Source organism: Lepidochelys kempii, chromosome 5 (assembly GCF_965140265.1).
Source record: "Lepidochelys kempii isolate rLepKem1 chromosome 5, rLepKem1.hap2, whole genome shotgun sequence".
NCBI classification, from domain to species: domain Eukaryota; kingdom Metazoa; phylum Chordata; order Testudines; family Cheloniidae; genus Lepidochelys; species Lepidochelys kempii.
The window spans coordinates 121,842,053-121,855,947 of NC_133260.1; the positions used below are offsets into that span (position 1 = coordinate 121,842,053).

At 44.6% G+C, this 13,895-nt stretch overlaps 1 protein-coding gene across 10 annotated transcripts in view; it reads left to right on the top strand.

Annotated features, from left to right (window-relative positions):
• The window catches only part of KIAA1958 (KIAA1958 ortholog), a 115,103-nt gene that overhangs the window by 17,522 nt on the left and 83,686 nt on the right, over positions 1–13,895 (top strand). The window contains exons 1-2 of one of the 10 annotated variants that reach the window (XM_073345661.1): positions 8,320–8,400; positions 13,023–13,205. The exons of 7 other annotated variants lie outside the window; for them this stretch is intronic. The gene's annotated coding sequence lies outside the window, so the exon portion shown is untranslated. Of the gene's footprint in view, positions 1–8,312; positions 8,401–13,022; positions 13,206–13,895 lie in introns of those variants that run through there. 2 more of the 10 variants (XM_073345656.1, XM_073345662.1) reach the window with 2 other exon arrangements.

The following is a 13,895-nucleotide window of genomic DNA, read 5'->3' on the forward strand; positions in this document are numbered from 1 at the left end:
CAGACTTTTGCAAAATGTCCTTTTTTGTTGCAGTTCTTCCATACTGATTTCTTGGCAGGGCATCCTTGAAAGTCTGCCTTATGACTTGTGAACTGCATCTGTAGCTTTGGTAGCAATGTGGTGTGTGGGAGGCAATGTGGATGTAGACTTGGGAACATTGCAGGTTGCAGTCTTGTACTGGACTGCATTAACCTCTGCAGGCTGGAAGACATCTGGTGTCATGGAAAGTGACTTAGAACAATGGATGGCACTTTCCATTCATCAGATGGTTTCTCCAAGGTAAGTCCTTTTGTCATGAGGAGTCATTCACAAATCTGAAAACTGGTCGTCCTCATGACCATTTGATTTCTGATAATTTCATCTGGGAAACTGGCAAATTCACAGATTGCACTCAGCACACATAATAGAGCTACATAGTGGTTGATGGCATCTGTGCATCGGAATAGAATTTGGAGTGTTTGGCAGCAGCATTTAATAGAGAAATAAAATAACCATCTGGGCTCGGAAAGCAGCACCATACAGATCTTGCCAGATCTTGTGGCAAGTCAGTAATGGGAGGCAGATGCTTGAAGATTCACTGCCCTTCAGGACCAAGGCAATGGAACAGTAAGGCTTTCCACTTTTCTGGAGTGTAAGTAGAAGGTTCTATAGCAAGCGTACAGCTGCTGACGTAACACTTCGGTGGGAAGTTGCTCCCGTGGGAGTAGAGCAGGGGGGGGCAAACTTTTTTGGCCTGAGGGCCACATCGGGTTTCTGAAATTGAATGGAGAGCCGGTTAGGGGAGGCTGTGCCTCCCCAAACAGCCAGGCATGGCCCATCCCCCACCCCCTACCCGACACCCCCTGCTTCTCACCCCCTGACAGCCCCCCAGGGACCCCTGCCCCATCCCCCACCCTGCTGCTCTGGGTCCCCTGACCACCCCCGGACCTCCCACCCCTAACTGCCCCATCCAACCCCCGCTCTGTCCTGACTGCCCCCTCCGGGACCCCTGCCCCCATTCAACCCCGCTGTTCCCCACCTCTGACTGCCCCGACCCCTATCCACGCCCCTGACCACCCCCCAAACTCCCCTGCCCTCACTGCCTGGAGCACCGGAGGCTGGCAGCGCGGCTGTACCAGGACAGGCAGCTGCGCCACACAGAGCACGGGGACAGGCCAGGCTCTGCAGCCCCACCGCCCAGAGCATTGCGCTGGCAGCGAGGTGAAACTGCGGGGGAGGGGGGACAGCAGGGGAGGGGCCAGGGGCTAGCCTCCCGGGCCAGGAGCTCAGGGGCCAGGCAGGATGGTTCTGCGGGCTGGATGTGGCCCATGGGCCATAAGTTTGCCCACCTCTGGAGTAGAGGATCGCCTGGAGCAGGCATGAAGAACAGTGAAGGCGGAACTTCTGCCATAGTAATAAGTGTGGAAGCAAGTTGGGGTTCTCAGAACTGCAGAGGAATGTGCTGGCTGGGAAAAGGGAGCCCTATATAGGCACGGCCCCTTTAAATTTCTCTTCTCAGCAAGCAGTATTTGCAGATAGCAGCAGCTTTAGACCTGTGGAGTTTTCCTGGGCGCAGCAACAGAAGATCACAGCAACAGGAATCATGAGGCACTTGGTTAAGTTGGATTTCTGTTTCTCTGTGGTTCTTTTGTGCTTGTTGCCAGTTAGTTCTGTACCTGAACCCCTTTTGAGGAAGACTTGGGAAGCTTTGTAATAGCAAAGGGCAAAGTTTATTCTCCCCTCACTCTTTCACAGAGCTCACATTCTTTCTTTCCTTCTCCTCTCTCTCCTCCTCCTTCCCTGATGCATCCTGGGAATTCTTCTGTTGACTTAGCTACCACCTCTTAGCCCTGGTCTACACTGTGTGTGAGGAGGGGTGGGATCGATCTAAGTTACGCAGCTTCAGCTACGTGAATAACGTAGCTGAAGTTGACGTACTTAGATGGACTTTCTGTGGTGTCTTCACTGCGGTGAGTCGACTGCTGCTGCTCCCCTGTTGACTCTGCCTGCACCTCTCGCGGCGCTGGAGTACAGGAGTCGATGGGAGAGTGCTCGGGGGTCGATTTATCATGTCTAGACTAGACACGATAAATCAACCCCCGCTGGATCAATCGCTGCCCACCGATCCAGCGGGTAGTGTAGACATACCCTGGGTGAGGTGAATTACATTTATCAACAGGAAAATGCCTCCCTTTGGCATAGGTAGTGTCTACTGAAGCTGTAGCACTGAAGCTGTTCTGTTTGTCGTGGTTTAAGTGTGGACATACTCTACATTGCTGGATGAATTCTTCTATCAGCCTAGCTGCTTCCTCTCGAGGGAGTGAATTTACTTCAGTGACGGAAAAACCTCTTCTATCCCAGTAGCAAGTGTCTACACTATAGCCTTACAGCTGCATAGCCACCGCTGTGCCATTGTAGTGCTTGTAGTGTAGACAGACCCTAACTCTCCATGTAGACACCGTTACGGCGTGCCGAAAGTCGCAGAGTGCAGCAAGCTAGTGCGCTGTAGATTCACTTGGCTCGCCACACACTAACTTGCTGCACAGCCAAGCCTTCAGTGTCAATTAGCTTAATACAGGCTCTGGTGACAAATTCAACCCGAACACTGACAGACACAAATTCAAACATGCTAGAGCCTCATGCAGCTCTCTCATTTAATTGTATAAAAATATTTGTAATTTTTTATTCTGCCAGACCCCCCCATTCACACAACTTCCCTTCATGGAGTAATAGTCCTAAGAATTTTATTAATGGTACATTTTCAGATTTTACTACCTTATGAAATTTATACTATGCATTTAATAAACAACATGGTGTTGGATATATGGTGTTGGATATATTTTGGGGATATCGATTTAACAACCAAACAGGGTGGTTAAAGTTTTGTTGAACAGGTTGTGTAAATCTATTGGGATGATAATGACAGACTAAAGATTATATGCCTGTGGGGAATTGGCTGGATACCTTAGCTTTATGAATATTGACATTCTTGATTTCCAGTGTAAAAGCACTTCTTAGATTTATTCTCTATATTCTTTTGTTTTCCCTCCCATCTCTACCCCATAAATCAGATTCACTGACCTGGCTATCTGTCAATGCTCTATGGGTTCAATCCTACATTGTGCTGAGCACGCTGGCTCCAATCCAGCAAAGCACTTAAGGACATGCTTAACTTTAAGTGTGTGAGTAGTCCTACTGAAGTCAGTAGTGTGTATGTGGTAGAACTGGTCAAACAATATTAATGAACAGTGTTACCAGGGAATTATTTTTCCTGTCAATTGCCAAATAATCTGGGAATATATACACTTTTTATTCATTTTTCTCTTTACTCCTGTGTCTAATTAATCTGTTCTGAAATGCAGAGCACTCTGATCATGCTCTGGGGGAGTCAGGCAGGCTTTGGGAGTGGTGCAGTCACAAAAAGCTATCGGACACACACAAAATAGACTTGACTTTACAGTTCTTTTGAAATGCGGGAATATTCATTACATTGAGCCTTGCAATGAAGCTGCTATGCATGATAGTAGAGCATTGTTGGAATATAGAAACAGACAATTTTGTATGGAAGATGGTTTTTCAACGGGGCATTAATTTACAAGAAACATTCCACACTTTAATTGAGCACTTTTAAATACACTGCATCTGCTTTAATAGACTGCTCTCACTGTATGCATATGTACAATCTCATAAAGATAGATAAAAATTGTTTCAGTCTATCTGGAAACCAAGGAGAAATAGCAGCTTAGAGCCATATAGCTATGCATTATTAAACATTGGAAATTTTTGTTTTTGTGTTAACATCCAATACTTCCTTGTTGGCTAGTTAACCCCATAAAGCTAAGTGACCTGGTTTTCAATCAGACACTGAAAACTGTTTTTCTCATGTATACTGTCCTCCTAGCTACTAATTAAATTGTGCTGCTTTGTTAGATTAGCTCTTGGTTTTTACAGGCCATTTAACTCTTGAAAAAGAATTTAAATAGGGTAGTACAATGAGGATTAAAATGAGAGAAATTAAAAACCAGGTATGATTGCTGATTGTTTGCTGATTGATTGTTACAAATTCTACCAGAATTCTTTGCTTTCTATTTATTTAAAAAATGTAAAATGTTTTATAAGGACACAGAACTTGTCCTAGTGGCTCAGCCAATTTATTTATCTACTCAGGCTCCCTGCCTGAAGCAGAAGCCAACACCCAATGCTTCAGTGGAAGCTTCTCTCCTCGCTCCAGTATTTTGCTTATGGCCAAATCCCGATGCTAGTTCCCTGCCCATGTATCCGAACTGGGCACTGGGTAGATGTACAGGGCAAGCAGACTTATTATTTAGATTTGTGGAGGTTTGGCTATAGATTTTATTATGTTTGTATTAATTATTGTTATTGCCGTGCCTTTATGTGCATTAAAAAGTTGCAAAGGTGAATACAGCACTTACATAAGAAAAATCTAGCTGCACCGTGTCTTTGAGTAGCCTGTAAAATGTGTAATTTCCGCAGGTTGACAGTATTGTACACTGCTTACAGCAGGGTTTTCTTTTATTTGTTCTGAATGTGGTAAACTCTTGTTCTTGTGTTGTGGGGCAGAGTGAGTTGCAGGGCTGATGTATTTTCACTGTTCTATTTAACACTTTGACCACTTTAGTCAAATCCTCTCTAAATCTTCTAGGCTAAATAGCCATAAGGTTTTGCCATTCCTCTAACCATCTTTGTTCCTGCCCTTTGGGTCTCTTTAGTTTCCTCAGTATCTCTTTAAGGCAAATATTGTGGGTTTGGTTTTTTTTTAAAGTAAAACTTTCCATTCTCATGACGTGAGATGCATCTTAGCTCAATTTAATATGATTATATTTCCTACCTCTTTCTTTTAGTGCCTTTTCTTAACTTCTGATGTGCACTGAGCAGACGGCTTCATTGAGCCTATCTAAGTTAGCCCTCCAGACTTTTTCTGTAGAGGATCCTGCATGTTGAGATGACCAACTTGCATTCCTCCTCCAAGTCATTAATCAGTATGGAGCCAATCATATGATGAGAGCATGAAGGGGGCCATTTACTAGTGAGTCACATGCCTCCTGTGCGGAAAGGGGCGTCAGCTCTCTCTGCAGCAGAGTTCCTCTTTGTCCCTAGGCCTATTGAAGAGGGAAGGGGCTTGTGGTACATGCACCATCCTAACTCCAAAGCTATAGAGAATTTCCCCATACAGGGAATACAGTCCTAGCCTGTATTAACTTTCTGTGCCCTTCCCCACTCCCAATAAGGGAATGACCTCTGAGGAGAGTGCCCGAGGCAGCCTCGAGATGTGTGGGGAAGCCCTGGCAGTACAGAGAGCACAGGGCTTCCATGTGGATGAAACTGGCTTCCTGCTGTTCCTCCAGAATTTGTGGAAATTATGGGCCAGCCCTATGGTAGTGGGGGTGTGGGTGGGGGAGGAGGAAACTCTGCTCCATGATACAATGGTTGGGGAGAAATCTTTTGAGAGAGACCTTGTGAGATGAGCGCTTGGGGCCTAAATACCCAATACCATCCAGGGACTTTCTACTATTAACGTGCACATGCCTCCCAATGCTGAGGAGGAGTTGTTCACCTTTACCCTTTGGGTCTGTCTGTGATAACCACGCCATAAAACCATGCACTAGGAGCTTCCACATTCTTACATGGCTCTTTATCTGCTACTCTTATGGATGGGAAAACATGATTGTGGAACTGTGTTTTAGCCTAGGTTAAGCTCGGGTCTGTAATGCGCTTCTAGAAATGTTTTCTCCATGCACCCTGGACATAAGAGAAGAGTTAGAACTCACTCACTCCTAACTAGCGGACAGCATCCTATGCTAGCATTGTCCTTCTTATAATGTGGGCAGGTCCTCTGTTCCCATCACTTAAATAATTTTAATTCATAAAGTTGAACCTTTTCTGTATGGTTATTTATTTTTCCTTCATAATATTTTATAAGGTATCTTATTAAAAGCTAAAAGACCAAGTGGCGAACCCGCATCCATTTTATCCACCATTAGCTACGTTTATTAACTGTTTCTAAGAACTCATTAGAGACTAACAACTTTCCCTTTCACAAGCCACACAGGTTTGACCGTATCAGGTTATATTTGTTCAAGTGTTTCACTATTCTGTCCTTACTTACCCTCTCAGTCAGTGGAATAATATACCGCATATTCTGAAAGCTAATATGTGTATATCACTTTCTCTGTGTTTACAGTTATACTGTAAGGAGTTTAGTAGGATGTCAGCATAAGATTTCTGCTGATATGACATCTTATTTGAACGACGACGACTTGTTTTGGTAGGTTTCTGGGGATTGACAAAAGAAAACAACCTGACAGTTTTTCACATGGCTTGACCCACCCGGTTGTTTAGTGGAAAGTATTTGAGTAGGCGGCAAATGAAATTGCTTTTACATTTTCAAGACACATAAGACAGAAAATAGAAAAGACAGCACTAGATAAACGTGCTGCATATATAATAATATTACTGCCAAGGAAATTTAATTCAGTCTTCAGTGATGGGTTTGGGCAGATGTGTTGCACTGAGTTAGAGATAAGGTAATGCATGTGGTGCGGTCTCAAGTAACTAGGAACGGAATGAAATTGATATTTTGCATTAGTCGTGTATTATTTATTGTATCTGATATAAGCGTACAGCAGATACCTGATACTGCCACCATCTGCATGATATCAGATACTCCCTGTCTATATGGCAGGGAGGAATGGGGGCTATTTTAACTTCCTGCAATAGCCGATGCAGATAAAATTAAATTGACTTAAAAACTTCTACTGTTGCGTTAGTGCATGTTTGGATCAGCTATTGTTTCGCTGAGAAATGCTATAATTTAAAATCGGTGTTTCTACTTGGAGTTAAAAAGTTAGTCCCTAGTAAACTCAGTGCTGTCCTTCAGGGGTTGGTGGTATTAAAAAAATCAGCAATTATGATTAACCCTACAATAACAAACCAGAATTAATGTACGAAGAAAGGAGGAAAATATCTGCAAGAAGACGTTTCAATTTCAGGCTGTTTTTGAAGTTATGATAGACTGGAAAAGGGGAGAGATTTTAACAGTTAAGATGTATACTTTGACTGTATCCTATGAATCGATAAATGTCAATCATATCCTTAGAGGGATGATGAGAGAAGACAGAAATCGTAACTCATGAAACAGCAGGGAAGTTCTCAAACTCTTCAGGAGACAATAAGTTAATGTTAGAGGTTGTGACTTAGTAAAGACATCCTTACAGGCACATGCTTCCCGGCTTTATCTAATGGTCTAATGTGGTAAAATTCCAGAGAGCATACCTCAAAAGCACAAACAGAAGTGGGCATTTGAAGAAAGAGCTACTGCACCTGGACTTAAATCTCTCTTGTGTGCAAAAAAAAAAAAATATTGAAGCAGATTCTCATAATCAAAATACTAGCATTTCCTGCTAAATTATTTAAGGCATAATTGTCTAGCTATTTTCTTACATGTCTTCCATCATTTATAGTATAGGCATGCATCACATATATTAATGTGTTTGTCCTCACAATACTCTTTGCGGCACAGAAATATTTCCCCTATTTTATAGATGGGGACCAGAGGCACAGAGAGACAAAGTGACTTGCCCAAAGTCAAAGATGGCAGAGTGGGGAATTGGATCCTGGTTTCGCAACTTGCAAGGCAAGCACTGTAACCAAGAGACTGCCCTTCCTTTCTACCTGTCAGATAAGTGCTATAGGATAACAGAAGGAATCTAGGTGGTTCTGTAACGTAGTTTTCTAGACCTGTGCAATCCGTTCCAAGTTCACACATTCTGAAATGTGAAAATGTTTGCATTTTAATAAATGTTTTTCCTGTGGCCGAGTCTCACTGTTGAATGCAAAGGCAAAGCCTGGGTTTGACATGCTAGTTTTCTGATTCACTGATGGAACAGAACTCTGATTCAAGGAAAAGAGATTTCCCTTTGTAAAACTGGGCTAGAATTATTACATGAATCAAAATATAAATTAATAATGAGATGGTTCCCTGTAAATGGGGAATTGCAGAAGGGGCAATGTTATAGGCCAGTCAGACAGACATGAAGGTGAGAGAAAATGAGTTTCCTCTAGCTCTTCCACCTGGATCAGAGAGCACAACTAAATTGCATCTGATCTCTGTAATTACCAGAAAATGACTTCTGCAGAGCTAGGCTGACACTCCCAATCACGTGGGATAGGCCCAGCCAATGACAGACACAGGAAAAATATATGTGACTTGTCCTATGTGATCTATTGCAGTCAGCCAGGCTCAAATTCAAAATGCATGACATACTGTAGCGCTGCTGAAACCTGTGCATCTCCAGATGGAGCAAAAAAGTTTGGAAAAAACGTCTACAAACAGTTCAGGCTGATTTTCAGGTCAAGCCTGTCAATCCATCATGAGGGAGGCTCCAGTGACAACAAAAAAAGGTGAGAAACCTTAAACCAACTGCCAAGAACCAAGCGGTACAAAAATGTAACAAAAAGATTTTATGTGAACAACTGAACTGCGGTGCCCTGGCTGTCTAGTGGCAACTTGTCATGTGTGAATTCACACTCCTTCCCTGGTGCTTAGGAAAGCTAGGAGTGTTGTGGAAGCAGAACACACAGCAGACAGGACAAAGAGAGTAACCTCAAATACCTCATTAGCGACGCTTTCTGGTGAAAGTATGGAGCAGCATTCACAGACTCCTGCGGGCCATGCACAGCTGTTTCTTTGGAGAAGAGGTCTCTAGGAAGCTACACCTTTAAGACGAAGGGGTATGTGTAGTGGTTTTGGGGCAAAACCAGAGGAAAACGTGACACATCAAGTTGGAGAGAAGGAAGAGAAAGGGATTAATTTTACATGCATGGGACACACTCGTATGTTACGTTGAGGCAGACCATACAGTAACCCTGCCTTTGTGAAGGAAGGAAAATGGTTAAACTAGAGTAGACGCCCTGTTTGACCCTTACTTGCCTAGCATGTCCCTCAGGGACTCTGCTGAACAAGTAGGGGATGAAGTGGGCTGAGAGAATGTTGCAGGCAGTTGTGGGTTGACAGGTTCTGAGGATGTGGAACTGGCTGCTAGGAGTGAAAATCCAGACCCTGTCGTGGTGCCAGATTATTCCCCATAGTTAAGGCTATGTTTATGTCACGGAGGTCATGGAAGTCACAGAATTCATGGCTTTCAGAGACCTCCGTGACCTTCTCTGCTTCAGCCCCAGGGGCTGCAGGACTCTGGAGCTGACAGCCAGTGGGGCCCTGGCAGGATTCCAGTGAGAGGCAACAGCAGCGACAGGGGGCCCCCTGCAAAATTCCAGCGACAGGTGACAGATTCCTGAGGGGGCCCTCCTCAGGGGTCCAGCGACGGGCAACAGCCTCGTGCAGGGATGGGGACGCCTCGGGCGAGCGGCTGGGGGAGTCCCATTTTCTCTTTGGGAAATATGGTCACCCTGCAGCTCCCAGCCGCCGTGGGCAGAGGGGGAACCCCACAGCTCCCAGCCAAGACGGCGGCGGGGGAAACCATGGAGCCACAACAGCAAAAGTCACAGACAGGTAACGGCTTCTGGGAATTTTTGTTTATTGCCCATGACCTGTCCATGACTTTTACTAAAAATAACGGTGACAAAATCTTAGCCTTACCCATAGTGAATGGAGAAATTCAGCTAGAAACTACCATAAAGGTAGTATCCTTATTTTGTGTGATAAGGCATCTTTGATAAATTCTGCAAGCATTACAAAGGTCGTCCTGAGTATGTCTGTGTGCACAGCTCACATTCTACTGCATGAAGTGAGAAGTACTGGTAAGTCCAGTTCATGTTTTGAGCCAAATTCTATCCTGACTTACAGTCTGTGCCATCATTCAAATGATGTGATGTGCAGAATTGGTTATGATGGGCTATAAATTAACACAGAATTTGGCCCAGTGTGTAGTAGGTGTTGCAAGGGCACTCATTGCCAGGGAAGCAAGTGTGACTAAATAAGCAAATCTATTGTACGCCGCTCAAAAATGTCACATCTGTATGCTCACATGGGAGCTTCCACTGATGTGAGGCTCACTTATGCCATGCATGGCATGAAACTGAGCGACTGAGCTGCAGATCTCTGTGGACCACCAGTTACTCTCTTAAGGAGAAATCCTGTCTCTCTTCCTCCATGGGTGTGGAGGAACCTTTGGCAGTAGAACCAAAATGGTTCCGCTGTGACTGTGTGGGGCTTGAGTTGTGCACCACCTGTGTGTCATGAGACCCCATCTGCAGGACTTTGAGTGACCTTACACTGGGAGAACTGGAGGAGGGGCCAAGTTTCCACTAACCTCCCTCCTCCCTTCACCTCTGGGGGACTGTTAGGACCAGAGCAGCCTCAGCACAGTGGCTTCAGTCTCACTATGGTCTGTGATGGACAGTTCCTTCCTTTTTGCGCCTTTAACCACCCCCAGGTTAGAGTAAAGGACTCTACGATTGTTTTACAAAAAGAAGGACGGGTGATCTTGTGATTAAAGCATTGGACTGAGACAGAGGCGATCTGGTTTCATTCCTGCCTCTGCCACAGGTCTTTTGTGTCATCTTGGGCGAGTCGCTTAATCTCTCTGTGTCTTCCCCATCCATGAGTAGGAATGATAAAATCAATAATACTTTGAAGCACTCAGATACTATGGGGAAGGGGGCCATAGAGGTACTTAGAAATTCTCAGTAGGCATGAGCATCACTAAAAGCTGATTAATGAATTTGCACGTTAGACAGGATTCTGATTTTTGTCAGTGTGCTAATTGTTGAAATGTTCTCTAACTTTTTTCCATATGCTTCATATATGTATTTAGTCATATATAGAGTGTGCAAAGAAAAATCTTACAACTAAGACAAATGATCCCATCCTCTGTCTTCATTGAAAAGAGCTGAGCACATGGCATCAACATTGTTTTCTCGATTGATGTAATTTATTAAGTTTGGGGCCTTTTTGCTAACATTCCTTCCTTAATTTTGATTTGCCTGACTTTTTTTCAGTTTGTAGTACAGCCTTAATTTGTGACTTCAGTTTCTACAGGTTGAACCTCTCTAGTCCGACACCCTCGGGACCTGACCGGTGCCGAACCAGAGAATTTGCTGAACCACGGGAGGTCAATGCAGAGTGCCAGCAGGTCCCAATAGGCGTGGAAAGTAGGGGTGCAGGGGATGCTCCAGCACCCCCAGGCTTTGTGCCCAGCGCGGGCTCCGATGCCTGCCTCAGGTCCCAGCCACCGGCCCCTCGCATGGGGTCCCAGCCGCCGGCCCCAGGCTCTCCCCTTTCCTCCCGGGGCTTAAAAGCCGCAAATCAGCTGTTCGCAGCGCTCTGGAAGTGCTGGGAGGGAGGAGGAAGAGTTGGTAAGTGCAGGGCCGCTGGTGCGAGAGAGGCGTGGGGGGCAGAGGGGAGAGCTTGGTGCCAGTGGATACTCCGCACCTGCTAATTTTTCCCCGTAGGTGCTCCAGTGCCTATGCCTGACCACGGATGTTCCTGGACCAGGGAGTGCCAGATTACAGAGGTTCAACCTGTATTAAATTCCTTGGCAAGAGGAAACAATGGGATTGGTATTTAAGCATGTAAATTGCACAGTAATAAAAAAAAGAAATTGACACGCTCATTTAGCCCAGCACCTAAAGCTGCACATCTGAGATGTGACTGTGATTTGTGGTTGCACAGCTTTCCTTTGGCAGGCAGGCAGGTTCTGTGTTTGTTCTGAATTATCTGGGCAAGGAAGACAAGGTGGGTCCTTCTAAATTGGTTCAATAAAAGATATTACCTCACCCACCTTGTCTCTCTAATTTCCTGGGACCGACACAGCTTCAACAACACTGCACACATCAGATAAGGAAGTCCATTTTAAAAGTCACCATGTGATTGGAACCGGGTAGCAGTTTGTCAACATGATACTCCACTCTGTGAATGTGAAACTGGGGGTCCATATGGCTTGATAGCATCTCATTCCACCAGGTTGACCTAAAAAACAACAACAAAAAAACCTTGGTGGGATTGAATTAGGGAATAGCAAAACTTGCTTTTCCTGCTGTAACCTTATCTCGTGCTTTTGGGTCCGGACTCCGTCTGTTAAATTACAACTCCAACCTCTGGCCAGCAGTAGCTCTGACTGTGCTGGACTCACGAACAATGGGCCAAATTTTCTGCTGGTGTAAATGGGTGCTGCTCCATTAATTTCAGTGGAGTCCAGAAGTTCCAGGGGAAGGCAGACGAGAGTGGTCTTTGAGACTGTGTGATTCGATCGCATCCTCACCTTTGGGACAATGTCCAAAATAATGCTGTTTGCCAGAAAAAGTTTGCCCCAAACACTCCTTTTACCTCCCCCCATTTACTTGTTTTGCATATTGAAGACACTGAAAACCAACATCTAGACGTCTTGCCTGTGTTTTTGTTTGTTGAGCATGCTGTTCTTAGCGATGAAGTGTTTAACTTGCACAGCTGTGTGGCAGAGAGAGGGTCTTTCTCACTGTCATTATTGCTATCTAGCATCTTTTAAAAGTAATCAGACAAGAGTTTTTAATTTGTTGCCTTTTTGGTTTTGGCAGAATTAATCTTCAGCTCAACAGTTATTCTAAACACAAGCCTTATAAAATGCTCTACGTGGCTTTATTTTCGTATGTGTCCATTTTAGAACTATTTCTCAGACAGTGTGTTCCAATCTGGCACCTATTAAGCAGGCTAAATTTCCATTGTCTTCAGTGGGAGGGGTGCTTGCTTTGCAGACTTCAGAATGAGGCTCCAGCCTAGTATGTCATGGCCAAGGTGTGGCTCTAAATTGGATTTTTAACATGGTTTGCTTTACCATGTTAGGCCAAACTAAAGTGGGTCATAACCTGGACCACAACAGAATTTAAGCCCAGCAAACCTCATAGTCTAAGAAACTATGCTGGGGACAGAATGGTCTAAGTACTTGTTGGGGAGTGTGAAATGAAAGTACCCTCCAACAGAGTATGAATGATCAATTGCAAGATATTCAGAGAATTGTTTCACCCTGAAATATGTAGAAAGGGCCACATGGGCAGCGAGACGGTTGATCTGATTCTAATTTCCCTTACAGACATGTAAATCAGGAGAAGCTTCATGGAAATCAGTGGAGTTTTACTGCAGGAAAACAAGTGAGAGTGATACCGAAGGGAGATCCAGTTTCTTCATGTTGGGAATGCAGAACACTGCATGGCTGAGTTAGCTCATCATGGTTTGCCGAAAGCTCTGAGTTTTACAGGGATCTATGTAGTGGATGGTAAAAACCTCTCCCTACGTTTGTGTCATTTTAGCAAGAGTGACTGAGAATGTTTTTTTTCAACGGTGTAAGAATAAGACACAGAAACAGCTCTCAGAGATCAGATTCCACTTTGGGACCAAAAACCAGGACCCAAACTGTCTGAGGAAAATATAGTTTGAATGCAAAATGAATGGTCATTTGTTGTAATCCCATGAATCCAAATTTAAAAAAGCATTGTGTTCATTTCACAAATTGATCAGTTCTTTCTCTTCCATGCTATGACTGTGCATAGATAGCAAATAGGAAGTTATAGTGGGTCTTTGTTTGAATGACCACCCTTGTGGGACAAAGTCACTTGGGGGGTCTATGCCAGCAGACGCACCAGAGATAGAAAATCCAGCATGGGAGTGATTACTCCTCCGTACCAAAGACACACTGGGGTTAACACTGGCCAAAAACTGAGCAGCAATGGCCAGGAAAGGGACAAGGCCGTTCATCCCCACTTCAGCCTGCATTAGCACGGCTCTATAGGAACCCCCAACAGGACTTCAGTTTGTTTTCTCCCTCTACAACCTTTTTGGAAGCCCTGAGAGAGGCAAGTGGGGTACTAAGAAGTGCCCTTCTTTAGTAGAATGCCCCCTGAAGTGCAATAGGCCGGACTGGCACACAGAAATGTGCTATGTATGTCCCTGTGCCAGCATTAGTGAG